Below are 15,800 nucleotides of genomic sequence, written 5' to 3' on the forward strand. Positions count from 1 at the left end.
CAGTGCCCTCCAACATAACGCGCACTCCGTCACAACGACTCTCGTGGGGTACTACACTTTGCAACAGCCCTCGCATTTGTTCCTCTTCTATGGTCAGGGGTTATTACTACGCTGGTCGGCCCTCCACTTCCGCTGTAGCTCGGACATGATGTGTATGATTACACTGTTCACAGCGTTCCAGGTGCCCTCGTCGCGACACATTTTCTCTACTATGTTCCCGGCATGAAGGGCAGGCAGCCCCTCGCGTCTTGCGGTGAACCTGGGACACACAAATACCACGTGTTCTGGTGTTTCCTCCACATCTTCACACTCCGGACAGAGTGGCGACGTTGCGTGCCCGAACCGGTGCAAATATTGCCTGAAGCAGCCATGTCCAGACAGGAACTGTGTCAGATGAAAATTCACCTCCCCGTGCTTCCTGTTCAGCCAGGTCGATAGTACCGGTATGAGCCCATACGTCCACCTGCCTTTCTCCGCCGTGTCCCATTCCTGCTGCCACTTCAAGAGTGATTCTACTCTCGCTGTTTTCCGGATACCCCTGATTTCCTTTCGTCTGTAGCACTCTCTGTCTTCCGCCAGAGTGATGCCAATAGGGATCATGCCGGCGATAACGCAGACTGCCTCCAACGAGATCGTCCTATACGCGCTCGCAACTCTCATCGCCATGAGCCGAAACGTACGGTCCAGTTTACTACGATTCCGGTGGGTTTCGAGAGCCGCCGACCAGGCTGGTGCTCCGTACCGCAGTATGGACGAGGATACAGCAGCCAGGAGACGCCTTTTGCTACTGCAAGGTCCTGCGTTATTCGGCATTATTCTCGCTATCGCGCTAATGGACTTCTCTGCTTTCTCGCAGACGTAGTCGACGTGGTTGTTGAAATTCAGCCGGTCGTCGATCATAACTCCCAAGTATTTCAACCTACGCTTAGAAGTTATCACGTGTTCCCCGACTGTGATTTCCGCTCGCTGCACGGCTTTGCAGTTACTCACCAACAATACTTCCGTTTTATTATGAGCAATCTGCAGTTTCGCTGCTTGCATCCAGTTCTCTACTGAGACGATGGACTCGATTGCAAGCATCTTCACCTCTTCGAGTGTCTCGCCTGCCACTGTGAGAGCGATATCATCCGCGAAGCCCACGATCTCCACGCCTTTGGGAAGCTTCAGATTCAGTACTCCGTTATACATTACGTTCCAGAGCGTTGGGCCCAGGATAGAGCCTTGTGGTACTCCGGCCGTTATATTCAACGTTGTCTGCCCCGTGCTCGTCTCGTAGACTAGGACGCGGTTCTGGAAGTAGCTTCCTAGAATTCTGCACAGGTACCCAGGAACCTTCATACGGTGTAGGGACTCAGCAATGGCTTCCCAGCTAGCGCTGTTGAAAGCATTCCTCACGTCGATCGTTACTATAGCACAATGTCGGTCGCCCCTCCGCTTTTGCTGTGACGCCTTCTCTGCCTTTTCAACCACTGTCCGGATAGCATCAACGGTGGACCTACCTTTCCGGAATCCAAACTGCATCTTTGACAGACCATGGTCACTCTCCGTACATTTCGTCAGTCTGTTGAGGATAATCCTTTCCAAGAGTTTCCCAAGAGTATCCAGCAGGCATATAGGCCTATAGGATGTTGGTACCCCCGGGGGCTTTCCTGGTTTTGGCAGCAACACTAACTTTTGGATCTTCCATTTCTTAGGAAAGTGACCATCATCCAAGCATTTCTGTAGCACTATCCTGAAAATGTCCGGGAACGCCTGAATCGCCGTTTTCAAGGCCGCGTTGGGGATTCCGTCGGGGCCGGGCGCTTTGTTTACCTGCAGTCTCTTCGCCACTGCTACCAGTTCTTCACTGGAAACTTGAGAACGTTCGGTAGCTATTTCGGCGTACGGTGTCGGTGGCCATATCGTAGGATCATGCATCGGAAATAAACCCTCCACAATGACCTTCAGCTTCTCGGGACACGATTCGACGGGCGTCACAGGTCCTCTGATCTTCGCCATCACGACTCGATACGCGTTGCCCCATGGGTTGGCATCTGCATCTCGGCACAGCTCCTTGAAACAGTTCGCTTTGCTCAGTGTAATTCCCCGTTTCAAGGCGGCTCTAGCTGCTCGGTACACCGTATTTCGTTCCTCTCTATCAGCGCTATTTCGTGCTCTCTGAACGCGTCTTCTGGCTTGAAGACAGCTAGCGCGAAGGTTGCGAAGAGAGTCGTTCCACCAGTAAGCTGGGCGTCTTCCATTTTTTGGTACAACTTTCCTCGGCATGGTAGTGTCGCATGCTCTCACCAGTAGATCTGTCAACTTTTCTGCGTTCCAATCTGAAGCTCCGCCAGCTAGACGAAGTGCTTCGACGAAAAGGTCATTGTCGAAAGCATTCGTCTTCCACTTCCGCTCACCGCTTGTTGTCCTCCGAACTAGCACGTGGTTTCGTTGACCGATTCTGTACCGGATCGCCTGGTGATCACTGTGCGTATACGACTCGCACACTTTCCACTCCGTACTCGCCAACAGCGACGGACTGCAAAAAGTAACGTCTATGATGGATTCGCGCCCATCTTTCCGGAAAGTGCTAGTGGTACCTTCGTTTAGTAACGTTACTTCCAGCTTTGCTAGAGCTTCCAGTAGACTGTACCCTCTGATGTTGGTGCATCTACTTCCCCACTCCACCGCCCACGCGTTGAAGTCGCCTCCAATGACGATCGGTGTTCTGCCGATTAGTTCCTCGGTCATTGCGTCTAGCATCTGGTGGAATTGCTCAGTTGTCCATCTCGGGGGTGCGTAGCAACTACACATGAAGATTCCATTAATTTTGGCGATTACGAAACCTTCATGTGAACCTCCAACCACTTCCTGGATAGGATATCTGCCCATCACCTGTATTGCAGCAATCCCTAAGCTATCCGTCGCCCAGCTGCCATTATCACGGGGTACTCGGTACGGCTCCGCTATGATTGCAACGTCGCATTTTGTCTCTGTTGTCGACTGCCACAACAGTTGCTGAGCTGTGTTGCAATGGTTCAGATTGATCTGAATTATCTCCGTTACTGCGATTCTGCTAACGCCTTCTTATACGAGGGACACTTGAAGCTTCCTGTCGCATGGTCGCTGCCGTTCTCTGGTTTGCAGAGCAAGCATTTCGGTTGCTTCGTGCAGTCTCTCGCAACATGCCCTTTCTCACCGCATCTCCTGCACAGTTCAGACCTGTCGGGGCCTGTGCAGCTTCTTGCCTGATGTCCAAAGCCCATGCACTGGAAGCATCTCTCCATCCGCTTGGCCACCCGGGGCACCATCTTCAGCGAGCAAACCGACCAGCCAACTTTTATTTTGGTCGTTTCTACCATCTTATTGGCTGCGACTGTTGAGAGCCGTATCGACGCCGTCTGCGTGCCACCATACGCCTTCCTCATACGGATCGTCATTGGTGTATTGTCCAGCTTACACTGTTCTATTAACTCGCGCCTTAACTCCTCGTCTGTCGTGATTTCGTCGAGATTTCTGCATTCGACCACTGATTCCTGGGATAGAGCCCTCACCTTCGCCTCCTCACCGAGCGACTTCGCAACCAGTTCCTTGAAGGCTGAACTTTTGACCGCCGGATCCCTCTTGAGCTCGAAGAGCATCTCTCCTTTCTGGGTGCGCCTGGTTTTCACCACATTCTCTCCCAGTTCTTTCAACTCCGGATCGTCTCTCACTTTCCGCAGGAGTGATGCGTAAGTCACTCCTTCCTTCACCTCGACGATCAGAGCATCTCCCTTACTTCGCTCGCGTCTGGGCCTGGTTTTTTTTTTTGTCTCCTGCACACCTTTCTTCTTTTCTTCTTTCTTCTTCCGTTTCTCCGTCTGTTTTTCGACAGTTCGCCATCCACTGCCTTCACCTTCCTTTTTGTTTTCCAGGTTGTCATTTTTAACCTTCTTCAGGTCTTCTTCATCCCCTGGGGTATCCCTCTTCCTTTTGTCCGATCGTGGATTTCGTGGCGTCTTCGGCGTCTCCTGTATCTCGACGGACATCTTCTCCCTTGCTTCAGCGAGTGCTTTTTCAACAACCTCTGCTCGCGTGATCATCTCCTTCTGTTCGCGGTCAGCAGCCGTAACGGCGGATTTGATGCTTGTGACTAAATGTTTGATCTTAGTATGGACATTGTTTTTGTCCTTAATGAACTCGTAGAGCTCGTTCACTTTTTTCTTGACCTCCATCAAGCTTGACCTCCCGACCTGCAGCCCTTCTAAAGAAGTGGTGGTGTTGGCTTTATGCACTTGTATCAGGCTAGTCTCTCCTTGTTGTGGATGCTGTTGGTGTCCTATAGGATTCGCTATGGTTGTCTGGTTGCGAATTGGTGATCTCTGGAGCTTACCGCTCCTTGCGAACACGCTCGCCTCTCCCGTTGGTGTGTCTTCATTACCGTCGTTTCGTCTGTTGAATTGTTCGATGATATTCATGTCTGTTGGGTCCCAACTTCGGGCCGCTATCTCCGCTCGTTGTACATAGTCGCTATCAGTGATCCCATGGTTGTCTATGCAAGCAGTGAGGCCATGCAGGGGTTGACACGGTCCTTCATAGGGACCGTGTTCAGAGCCAGATCAGCGCAAGTCAGGAATGTGACATCTGACGCCTAGTACCTAGTGCCTGAGCCTAGACGAGCATTGAACGTACCCGAAGACTTGCCAAGTTATTACCGGGACGGGGGCAATCGCACTATTAGCCTACACGCCGTTTCAGGAAGGTGTCACCCTTCCTTACTCAGGGAACAGGATAGCACGACTGTCAGCCTTTAGCGTCGTGTTGAAATCGTTTCCGTATCGTGTCCGTTTTCTATGTCGTAACCAGTATGTCGTAATCAGGATCTTACTGGCGTCAATCCTGATGTGCTTGGCACTCCTTTCGTGGCTCCTGTACACGGTATTTCCCCCGTGCAATCTCCAATAGGCTTTACCGCGCCCTTACTCGCGTTGTCACCCGATTAGTCGCCTCATACGACAGGGACAGGGACCAAGACCCGAAGTGCTATTCTAGGCCGGCAACTCCACGGCTCATGTTTGTATGTTTGTATGTTTGTATGTTTGTATGTTTGTATGTTTGTATGTTTGTTTTTTTTTTTTTTTTTTTTTTTTATAGAGGTGAGGAACGCTCTTCCAGCCTTATCTGGGAAGGGATAACCCAGACGTCGAGTGGGGATCGCACCCACAAAAACCAAGCCCTCTACTCGTAGCCTCATTCCCCCCGGGACCACATCTAGGCGACTACTTCAGGGGGCGGCTGTGCTCATGCACTTCACGAGTTTTCAACGCTAACTAGCGTTGATCCTTCCCTTTTTCTCTATACATCTCATTTACGTTTCCGTTGTACTCCGCCACGCACATCCGCAGCACAGGCTTCCTTTTACCCGTCGAGACGTGTACCGATTAGGAATTGCCCTCCAACTTGACGCGCAACCCGTCACAGTCACCCTCGCGGGGTTTCTCACCTGTCGAGACGTGAACCGATTAGGAAGCGCCCTCCATCTTGACGCGCGCCCCGTCACAGCCACCCTCGCAGGATTTCTCTTCCCAACGGAGCGCCGATTAGGCAGTGCCCTCCAACATAACGCGCACTCCGTCACAGCAACTCTCGTGGGGGTACCCACCGATTTGATGATGCTCTCCTAGGCTCTCGCTCCGTCGAAACGACCCTCGCAATGTTCCTCTCTCAATCCACCAACAGGCATTGCCAGCATTTTCTTGACCCTGCTCTCCAGATTCCGCTTATCCGTCGAGACGTGTACCGATTAGGAATTGCCCTCCAGCTTGACGCGCAACCCGTCACAGTCACCCTCGCGGGGTTTCTCACCTGTCGAGACGTGAACCGATTAGGAAGCGCCCTCCAACTTGACGCGCGCCCCGTCACAGCCACCCTCGCAGGATTTCTCTCCCAACGGAGCGCCGATTAGGCAGTGCCCTCCAACATAACGCGCACTCCGTCACAACGACTCTCGTGGGGTACTACACTTTGCAACAGCCCTCGCATTTGTTCCTCTTCTATGGTCAGGGGTTATTACTACGCTGGTCGGCCCTCCACTTCCGCTGTAGCTCGGACATGATGTGTATGATTACACTGTTCACAGCGTTCCAGGTGCCCTCGTCGCGACACATTTTCTCTACTATGTTCCCGGCATGAAGGGCAGGCAGCCCCTCGCGTCTTGCGGTGAACCTGGGACACACAAATACCACGTGTTCTGGTGTTTCCTCCACATCTTCACACTCCGGACAGAGTGGCGACGTTGCGTGCCCGAACCGGTGCAAATATTGCCTGAAGCAGCCATGTCCAGACAGGAACTGTGTCAGATGAAAATTCACCTCCCCGTGCTTCCTGTTCAGCCAGGTCGATAGTACCGGTATGAGCCCATACGTCCACCTGCCTTTCTCCGCCGTGTCCCATTCCTGCTGCCACTTCAAGAGTGATTCTACTCTCGCTGTTTTCCGGATACCCCTGATTTCCTTTCGTCTGTAGCACTCTCTGTCTTCCGCCAGAGTGATGCCAATAGGGATCATGCCGGCGATAACGCAGACTGCCTCCAACGAGATCGTCCTATACGCGCTCGCAACTCTCATCGCCATGAGCCGAAACGTACGGTCCAGTTTTCTACGATTCCGGTGGGTTTCGAGAGCCGCCGACCAGGCTGGTGCTCCGTACCGCAGTATGGACGAGGATACAGCAGCCAGGAGACGCCTTTTGCTACTGCAAGGTCCTGCGTTATTCGGCATTATTCTCGCTATCGCGCTAATGGACTTCTCTGCTTTCTCGCAGACGTAGTCGACGTGGTTGTTGAAATTCAGCCGGTCGTCGATCATAACTCCCAAGTATTTCAACCTACGCTTAGAAGTTATCACGTGTTCCCCGACTGTGATTTCCGCTCGCTGCACGGCTTTGCAGTTACTCACCAACAATACTTCCGTTTTATTATGAGCAATCTGCAGTTTCGCTGCTTGCATCCAGTTCTCTACCGAGACGATGGACTCGATTGCAAGCATCTTCACCTCTTCGAGTGTCTCGCCTGCCACTGTGAGAGCGATATCATCCGCGAAGCCCACGATCTCCACGCCTTTGGGAAGCTTCAGATTCAGTACTCCGTTATACATTACGTTCCAGAGCGTTGGGCCCAGGATAGAGCCTTGTGGTACTCCGGCCGTTATATTCAACGTTGTCTGCCCCGTGCTCGTCTCGTAGACTAGGACGCGGTTCTGGAAGTAGCTTCCTAGAATTCTGCACAGGTACCCAGGAACCTTCATACGGTGTAGGGACTCGGCAATGGCTTCCCAGCTAGCGCTGTTGAAAGCATTCCTCACGTCGATCGTTACTATAGCACAATGTCGGTCGCCCCTCCGCTTTTGCTGTGACGCCTTCTCTGCCTTTTCAACCACTGTCCGGATAGCATCAACGGTGGACCTACCTTTCCGGAATCCAAACTGCATCTTTGACAGACCATGGTCACTCTCCGTACATTTCGTCAGTCTGTTGAGGATAATCCTTTCCAAGAGTTTCCCAAGAGTATCCAGCAGGCATATAGGCCTATAGGATGTTGGTACCCCCGGGGGCTTTCCTGGTTTTGGCAGCAACACTAACTTTTGGATCTTCCATTTCTTAGGAAAGTGACCATCATCCAAGCATTTCTGTAGCACTATCCTGAAAATGTCCGGGAACGCCTGAATCGCCGTTTTCAAGGCCGCGTTGGGGATTCCGTCGGGGCCGGGCGCTTTGTTTACCTGCAGTCTCTTCGCCACTGCTACCAGTTCTTCACTGGAAACTTGAGAACGTTCGGTAGCTATTTCGGCGTACGGTGTCGGTGGCCATATCGTAGGATCATGCATCGGAAATAAACCCTCCACAATGACCTTCAGCTTCTCGGGACACGATTCGACGGGCGTCACAGGTCCTCTGATCTTCGCCATCACGACTCGATACGCGTTGCCCCATGGGTTGGCATCTGCATCTCGGCACAGCTCCTTGAAACAGTTCGCTTTGCTCAGTGTAATTCCCCGTTTCAAGGCGGCTCTAGCTGCTCGGTACACCGTATTTCGTTCCTCTCTATCAGCGCTATTTCGTGCTCTCTGAACGCGTCTTCTGGCTTGAAGACAGCTAGCGCGAAGGTTGCGAAGAGAGTCGTTCCACCAGTAAGCTGGGCGTCTTCCATTTTTTGGTACAACTTTCCTCGGCATGGTAGTGTCGCATGCTCTCACCAGTAGATCTGTCAACTTTTCTGCGTTCCAATCTGAAGCTCCGCCAGCTAGACGAAGTGCTTCGACGAAAAGGTCATTGTCGAAAGCATTCGTCTTCCACTTCCGCTCACCGCTTGTTGTCCTCCGAACTAGCACGTGGTTTCGTTGACCGATTCTGTACCGGATCGCCTGGTGATCACTGTGCGTATACGACTCGCACACTTTCCACTCCGTACTCGCCAACAGCGACGGGCTGCAAAAAGTAACGTCGATGATGGATTCGCGCCCATCTTTCCGGAAAGTGCTAGTGGTACCTTCGTTTAGTAACGTTACTTCCAGCTTTGCTAGAGCTTCCAGTAGACTGTACCCTCTGATGTTGGTGCATCTACTTCCCCACTCCACCGCCCACGCGTTGAAGTCGCCTCCAATGACGATCGGTGTTCTACCGATTAGTTCCTCGGTCATTGCGTCTAGCATCTGGTGGAATTGCTCAGTTGTCCATCTCGGGGGCGCGTAGCAACTACACATGAAGATTCCATTAATTTTGGCGATTACGAAACCTTCATGTGAACCTCCAACCACTTCCTGGATAGGATATCTTCCCATCACCTGTATTGCAGCAATCCCTAAGCTATCCGTCGCCCAGCTGCCATTATCACGGGGTACTCGGTACGGCTCCGCTATGATTGCAACATCGCATTTTGTCTCTGTTGTCGACTGCCACAACAGTTGCTGAGCTGTGTTGCAATGGTTCAGATTGATCTGAATTATCTCCGTTACTGCGATTCTGCTAACGCCTTCTTATACGAGGGACACTTGAAGCTTCCTGTCGCATGGTCGCTGCCGTTCTCTGGTTTGCAGAGCAAGCATTTCGGTTGCTTCGTGCAGTCTCTCGCAACATGCCCTTTCTCACCGCATCTCCTGCACAGTTCAGACCTGTCGGGGCCTGTGCAGCTTCTTGCCTGATGTCCAAAGCCCATGCACTGGAAGCATCTCTCCATCCGCTTGGCCACCCGGGGCACCATCTTCAGCGAGCAAACCGACCAGCCAACTTTTATTTTGGTCGTTTCTACCATCTTATTGGCTGCGACTGTTGAGAGCCGTATCGACGCCGTCTGCGTGCCACCATACGCCTTCCTCATACGGATCGTCATTGGTGTATTGTCCAGCTTACACTGTTCTATTAACTCGCGCCTTAACTCCTCGTCTGTCGTGATTTCGTCGAGATTTCTGCATTCGACCACTGATTCCTGGGATAGAGCCCTCACCTTCGCCTCCTCACCGAGCGACTTCGCAACCAGTTCCTTGAAGGCTGAACTTTTGACCGCCGGATCCCTCTTGAGCTCGAAGAGCATCTCTCCTTTCTGGGTGCGCCTGGTTTTCACCACATTCTCTCCCAGTTCTTTCAACTCCGGATCGTCTCTCACTTTCCGCAGGAGTGATGCGTAAGTCACTCCTTCCTTCACCTCGACGATCAGAGCATCTCCCTTACTTCGCTCTCGTCTGGGCCTGGTTTTTTTTGTCTCCTGCACACCTTTCTTCTTTTCTTCTTTCTTCTTCCGTTTCTCCGTCTGTTTTTCGACAGTTCGCCATCCACTGCCTTCACCTTCCTTTTTGTTTTCCAGGTTGTCATTTTTAACCTTCTTCAGGTCTTCTTCATCCCCTGGGGTATCCCTCTTCCTTTTGTCCGATCGTGGGTTTCGTGGCGTCTTAGGCGTCTCCTGTATCTCGACGGACATCTTCTCCCTTGCTTCAGCGAGTGCTTTTTCAACAACCTCTGCTCGCGTGATCATCTCCTTCTGTTCGCGGTCAGCAGCCGTAACGGCGGATTTGATGCTTGTGACTAAATGTTTGATCTTAGTATGGACATTGTTTTTGTCCTTAATGAACTCGTAGAGCTCGTTCACTTTTTTCTTGACCTCCATCAAGCTTGACCTCCCGACCTGCAGCCCTTCTAAAGAAGTGGTGGTGTTGGCTTTATGCGTTAGCACTTGTATCAGGCTAGTCTCTCCTTGTTGTGGATGCTGTTGGTGTCCTATAGGATTCGCTATGGCTGTCTGGTTGCGAATTGGTGATCTCTGGAGCTTACCGCTCCTTGCGAACACGCTCGCCTCTCCCGTTGGTGTGTCTTCATTACCGTCGTTTCGTCTGTTGAATTGTTCGATGATATTCATGTCTGTTGGGTCCCAACTTCGGGCCGCTATCTCCGCTCGTTGTACATAGTCGCTATCAGTGATCCCATGGTTGTCTATGCAAGCAGTGAGGCCATGCAGGGGTTGACACGGTCCTTCATAGGGACCGTGTTCAGAGCCAGATCAGCGCAAGTCAGGAATGTGACATCTGACGCCTAGTACCTAGTGCCTGAGCCTAGACGAGCATCGAACGTACCCGAAGACTTGCCAAGTTATTACCGGGACGGGGGCAATCGCACTATTAGCCTACACGCCGTTTCAGGAAGGTGTCACCCTTCCTTACTCAGGGAACAGGATAGCACGACTGTCAGCCTTTAGCGTCGTGTTGAAATCGTTTCCGTATCGTGTCCGTTTTCTATGTCGTAACCAGTATGTCGTAATCAGGATCTTACTGGCGTCAATCCTGATGTGCTTGGCACTCCTTTCGTGGCTCCTGTACACGGTATTTCCCCCGTGCAATCTCCAATAGGCTTTACCGCGCCCTTACTCGCGTTGTCACCCGATTAGTCGCCTCATACGACAGGGACAGGGACCAAGACCCGAAGTGCTATTCTAGGCCGGCAACTCCACGGCTGATGTTTGTATGTTTGTATGTTTGTATGTATTCAGAAGCCCGGAGGCAGGTGAAAATTCTGGCTAGGTTCGCCTAGTTAAGAAGTGAGATAAGTCTGCAAAAAAAAAAAACAAACATACAAACATACAAACATACAAACATACAAACATACAAACATACAAACATACAAACATACAAACATACAAACATACAAACATACAAACATACAAACATACAAACATACAAACATACAAACATACAAACATACAAACATACAAACATACAAACATACAAACATACAAACATACAAACATACAAACATACAAACATACAAACATACAAACATACAAACATACAAACATACAAACATACAAACATACAAACATACAAACATACAAACATACAAACATACAAACATACAAACATACAAACATACAAACATACAAACATGTAAACATACAAACATACAAACATACAAACATACAAACATACAAACATACAAACATACAAACATACAAACATACAAACATACAAACATACAAACATACAAACATACAAACATACAAACATACAAACATACAAACATACAAACATACAAACATACAAACATACAAACATACAAACATACAAACATACAAACATACAAACATACAAACATACAAACATACAAACATACAAACATACAAACATGTTTGTATGTTTGTATGTTTGTATGTTTGTATGTTTGTATGTTTGTATGTTTGTATGTTTGTATGTTTGTATGTACATACAAACATACAAACATACAAACATACAAACATGTTTGTATGTTTGTATGTTTGTATGTTTGTATGTTTGTATGTTTGTATGTTTGTATGTTTGTATGTTTGTATGTTTGTATGTTTGTATGTTTGTATGTTTGTATGTTTGTATGTTTGTATGTTTGTATGTTTGTATGTTTGTATGTTTGTATGTTTGTATGTTTGTATGTTTGTATGTTTGTATGTTTGTATGTTTGTATGTTTGCATGTTTGTATGTTTGTATGTTTGTATGTTTGTATGTTTGTATGTTTGTATGTTTGTATGTTTGTATGTTTGTATGTTTGTATGTTTGTATGTTTGTATGTTTGTATGTTTGTATGTTTGTATGTTTGTATGTTTGTATGTTTGTATGTTTGTATGTTTGTATGTTTGTATGTTTGTATGTTTGTATGTTTGTATGTTTGTATGTTTGTATGTTTGTATGTTTGTATGTTTGTATGTTTGTATGTTTGTATGTTTGTATGTTTGTATGTTTGTATGTTTGTATGTTTGTTTTTTTTTGCAGACTTATCTCACTTCTTAACTAGGCGAACCTAGCCAGAATTTTCACCTGCCTCCGGGCTTCTGAATGCCAAAGGGGGACTAGGCTCTGCGGAATGCACGTATCTGCATGCTCGTGCTGTTTCAGTCCTGACCGAGGAATTGTCGGACAACCGCGCAGGTGCTAAGGATGACCGACTTTTGGATGCCGGCCAATTCCTTCTCGATGTTCAACACCTTTAGCGCTTCCAGAAGTGTCTTCGGGATAATTCCAGTTCCAGAGAGAACGACTGGAACAATTCTTGGGACCTCCCTTAGCCCCCACAGTTCCTTGAGCTCCACGGCCAATGGTCGGTACTTGCAGATTTTGCGACCGTGGGTCTCCTCCAGATTCTGGTTCAGTGGAATAGCGACATCGATGATGGTGACTTTGCGGTCGCTCTTGTCGTAAACCATTATATCTGGGCGGTTGTGGTGGATCGAGAGGTCGGTCAGAACAGTGCGATCCCAGTACAGCTTGAAACGGTCATTTTCCAGGACAGGTGCAGGCAGGTACCGGTAGTTTGGTACGTTGTCTTCCAGTAGAGCACATTGGAGCGCCAGTTGTCGATGAACAATACGGGCCACGTTGTTGTGGCGCTCGGTGTAGGCTGCGTTGGCCAAAACGGGACAGCCTCCCATAATGTGCTCTATGTTTTCACCTGGTTGATGGCACATCCGGCAAATGTCATCAACGTCTTGATGCCAGACGTACCGCCTGCAGTTTCTCGTCGGCATTATCCTGTCCTGGATGGCTATCATGTCGGCTTCTACTACTGAAGAGAGTTCACCACGCGTTAGCCACAGATTAGATGCGGCCTTGTCGACGTGTGGCCGGTCCAGTTGATGGGGGTGGGCACCATGCACTGCCTTCTGCTTTCAAGCTGCAATCTTCTCCTCCACTGTCTGCAGATTGCAGTTGAGTTGGTACTCCGCTTGCGCCAAGTGCAGAGCGCTGTATCCTCTGTCGTCGGCGCAGACAGCCCGGTATAGCGCGTTTTGGTTGGCGCGTTCTGCGAAGTACTCGCGCAGTTGTCGTACCTGGGCAACACACAGTGCAGATATGTCGACTATTCCAAGTCCCCCTTCTTTGCGTGGCAGTGAAACTCTCTCCAGTGCCGATTGAGGATGGTGCATTCCGGCCTTTTTAAATGCTTTCCTCATCCTCCTCTCAAGGTCCTCTAGGTCAGTTTTGCTCCATTTGACTACACCAAAACTGAAGGTCAGCAGGGGAACCGCGAATGTGTTGATCGCGCGTACCTTGTTCCCCGCGTTGAGGAAAGTCCTCAGGACACAGTTCACTCGACTCAAGAACTTGTCTCGCAGCTCCGTCTTGATGTCGGAGTGGCGAATCCCGGTGAGCTGTCGGAATCCAAGATATTTATAGGATTCGCCACGAACCATGTCTCTTATGAACTCGCCGTCATAGACCTCGTAGCCTCCGGATTCGGTAAGTTGTCCTTTCAGCAGGTGGACACAGCGACACTTGTCGAGGCCGAACTCCATACAGATGTCCCTGCTTATGTCTTCGACAACCCGGATAGCTACACCTAGACGCTGACGTGAATCAGCGTAGACCTTGAGATCGTCCATGTAAAAGGTATGGGTCACTTCTTCGTGGGCGCCGTCGCCATACCTTATTTTATAGCCATGACCGTTTCTATTGAGCGTCCTACTGAGGGGGTTCAGTGCCAGACAAAACCAAAGCGGGCTGAAAGGGTCGCCTTGGAATATCCCCCTCTTTATCTGCAGCGTTCTAGACTGCAACACATTTTCCCCATCACTAAGGTGCAGAGACGTGCTCCACTGCCTCATCGCATGCTGCAGGAACCTAACGACGACGGGATCAATTTTGTAGAGCTCCAATACCCGGACGAGAAACGAGTGAGGTATGGAGTCATAAGCCTTCCTGTAATCGATATAGGCCATGCTTAGGTTCCGCTGGTTATAAACCGCCTGGCCGACTATGGTTGCGTCGATGATGGCCTGGTCTTTGCAGCCATGCGTATTTTTTCTGCATCCTTTCTGCTCTTCTGCGATGATATGGTGTTGTTCGCAGTGGGCAGAAACTTTGGCGGTTATGATGCTGCTTAATATCTTGTACAGACTCGATAGGCACGTTATCGGCCTGTACTTTGATGGGTTCAATGTGTTGCTGTCTTTCGGGAGGAGGAATGTGACGCCACGGGTGGCGAATTCAGGGAGGTTGTGTGGGTCACGTGGCACCTTGTTGAAGCACTCAGCTATCTTTTGATGTGCGACGGTCAGCTTCTTGTGCCAGAAGTTCTGAACACCATCGGGGCCCGGTGCTGCCCAGTTCCTCAGGTACCGCGAGGCTTCGCGGACATCGTTCTCTTCGACGATGATAGCTGGCATCTCGCCAATTTCACCACAACTCTCCTCCTCCCGTCTTAACCACATTTGCCCGTCGCGATGTTGTACTGGGGTCTCCCAATTACCAGCCCAGAAGTTCGTCACATCGCTAATATCTGGCAAACCTTCGCGGTAGTCGGGCTTCTCGTCGCTAATGTGGTCGTAGAACGCTTTTTCGTTATCTCTGAACATCCGATTTTGTTCCTGGCGCTTTGCAGAGTCAGAGTAACGTTTCAGCCGTTTTGTAAGGACGCTCAATTGCTGTACCAGTGTGTCGAGTTTTTCCGTCAGCTGGTGAGCTCCCAGCTGGCGAAGTTCAGTAGGCCGCACGATCACAGCAACTTGGCGACATAATTTCACCGATCTGCTGCCTCTTTTGTACGCCATCAGTCTTCCAATTGCGGCGCGCTTGTTTAGGATCCGTTGCTCCAATCTCCTTCGCCATGGAGGCTCACGCCTTTCACGGAGATGTTGGAGCAGTCCGCCTCTTGGCCTAATACGGTATCCTAAACTTTTGGCGGTCGCCACAGCAGCACAGTAAACTTTCAGTTGCAGCTCCTCCATGTTCTCAGCATCAACCAAGTGCAGCGGAAGAACGTGCTCGTTCATGAGCTTTACTGCACTTGTCAGCCTGCGGGAATGCTGCAACTTCGGGATCCTGGGGCGCGACAATGGGTCTGTGTCGCGGAACTGTGAGATCGCCTCGTCGTAATGGAAGACCAGATCGCGTAGTAGTTGTTGATCTGGCTGTGGATCTTCCGGCTCAGAGGGTTGTTGTACTGTGGCCTCCACTGGTGCTGATTCGCGTGCCCCACTCGCGAATGAATTGCTCAGCCATACTGAACTTCGTCTCGACACATCGCTTGCTCTGCTTGTTCTGGAGCTTAGTTCTCTCTGCACCTGCTGCTTGATCTCGTCGACTTGCGTTTGGGAGAGCATATTGTTGCATACAATCGCTCTACGCCTCGCGTTCATCGCGTTTTGGTCAAGCCTCCCGACGAACTCTGGATACGCTTCCTCGAACATTGCGAGTATTCGAGGGCGACCGCTCATGTCCGTCTCCAAAGCAGTGCAGATGTAATAGGCGCGGATCACGAATTCGTTCATTTCGTGTGTCCACATGATCCGTCGCCTAGTAGTACCCACAAGTGTGGACGACTGTCGTCTGACAGT

This window comes from Toxorhynchites rutilus, chromosome 1, assembly GCF_029784135.1.
Source record: "Toxorhynchites rutilus septentrionalis strain SRP chromosome 1, ASM2978413v1, whole genome shotgun sequence".
Lineage (NCBI taxonomy): Eukaryota > Metazoa > Arthropoda > Insecta > Diptera > Culicidae > Toxorhynchites > Toxorhynchites rutilus.